Source organism: Gossypium raimondii, chromosome 1 (assembly GCF_025698545.1).
Source record: "Gossypium raimondii isolate GPD5lz chromosome 1, ASM2569854v1, whole genome shotgun sequence".
NCBI lineage: Eukaryota > Viridiplantae > Streptophyta > Magnoliopsida > Malvales > Malvaceae > Gossypium > Gossypium raimondii.
This window is the reverse complement of record NC_068565.1, coordinates 26,295,576-26,297,635: the sequence shown is the minus strand read 5'-3', so window position 1 is coordinate 26,297,635 and position 2,060 is coordinate 26,295,576.

Below are 2,060 nucleotides of genomic sequence, written 5' to 3'. Positions count from 1 at the left end.
AGTTACACGGGTTGGGGCACGGTCGTGTGTCCCTAGTTGAAAGGTTACACAGCCTGAGACAAGGGCATGTGTCTTAGTCGTGTGAGACACACGGCCGTGTGACACCTGTATCCAAATTTTTGTAACTTTTTCTTAGATATGTTTTCAAATTAGTCCCAAATCATTTCTAAGGTATTTCTAAGGTCTCGAAGGCTCGATTTAGGGATGATATGTATGTAAATGGTTGATTTATAATATGATTATGATAATGCATGAGATATATGTTTAAATGTTCCATTTGTATGGTAATGCTCCGTAACCGTAATCTGGCGACGGATACGGGTTAAGAGTGTTATAGAAGTAAATGCTACTCACTGGTTTTCTAAATGTTTAACTAATATTAAGTGGTATTACGTGGTCGGATTGTAGTACGAAGTGATAGCTTGTATTAGTAGACGAACCTATACATGTCCTTAGTCTAATAAAAAATGAGCAAACCAATTAAAAGACTAATATGTTGTCTATCAAGTCCAATTAGGGAGATACATTTCTTAGGCATTAGAGCGAATGGCTCCTGGAAGATAGAGATATATATGTGAATGACTGGACTAAAAGTACGTTGAACAGGTCCCAATCAGAATAGATCCTAAATCTATTTATAGATTTATTCACTTGTGACGTTCATAGTGTGAAATACCTAAATCCTGAGTGAATGGCGGACTATATATGCATGACTTGTACACTTTGATGTAAGTAAAAGCCTGAGTTCAAATAGATAATGAACCAAAAGTTGGTGCATTTGGTGTACTTGTTGGGAAATGTGCCCATATTGTGGTAAACATTTAACTATTTTCTATTTATTTGAATGATGAATAAATAAATAAAGTTAATTTCACATTTCACTATTATGTTTTTTGTATTTATGTTTTTTATATTTTGCATGCATAGCGAAATTGTGACAAGCAAATATTAGCTCATTCATTGTCTAAAGTTCAAACTGAGGATAATTGGCATTTTAAAGAACATTTACATTGTGAGAAAGACAACTTACTTTAGCGAATAATCTAAATGAGTCTGTAATCCCGTAAAAGAATCAATGTGAGCATTTGATCCAAATACTGAGAAGGATTATTACGTCGTCTACAATTCCAATTGTAGAGATGGCTAGTTTTGGCTATCGGAGCAGTTGACTCCACAAGTAGAGACATAGTTGTATTTATTAGTAGAATGATACATTGGATTGGGCCCAAGATAAATTAATTCTAAATCCGTTTGTGAATTAATTCACTTATGACGTTTATGGTGTGATTTACCTAAATCCTGAGTTAGTCACTGACCATGCGTATACAACTCATGTGCTTTGATATAAATGGAGGCTTATGCTCTAAAGATGATCAAGCCCATAACCGATATGTTGGGTACATGACTTGTGTATGGCATGGCTTTACTAGCAACAGTGGAATTCATAGCTCAATTAAAGAGTTAATGATATCCCCTCATTGGCATTGTGTGGATTGATAAATACGAAACTTGGCCACGGGTTTCTAATTCTCGAGCGAGCAATTTATCACATTCATTTGTTGACATTGATCATATTAATCATTAAGTAAACACAATAGTGACAATAAGATAAAATAGGATTGTATTGAGTGAACGGATTTAACTCAAAGGAATCAATGATATCGTATGAGGGTAACACACATATGACGAGGTCATTGGACAAAGTAGTTGGATGAATTACTTTCGTAAAGAGTATACAAAAAGGAGTTTTCAATCATGGTACTTCTTGTGGACTGACTTCATGATTAGTAATTACGAATTATCGGAATAATGCTTCTGGACATAATTGCAATCACTAGAGCCTAATTGTATATGTTTGGTTAGTTCCTCCACTAGCTTAACAAAAGCTCGATCAGACTGCACTTGAATCAGAAGAAAATTCTACGACTTTCGGAATAATTTAATTGAGTCAATTTATTCGATGTGGAATTAAATTAAGTGGCCGTGAGAATTGTTCAACTAGAAATTTTGATTAAAGAATTTTCTTGAAAAATTAATTTGGAAAATCTAAGTGATTTTTG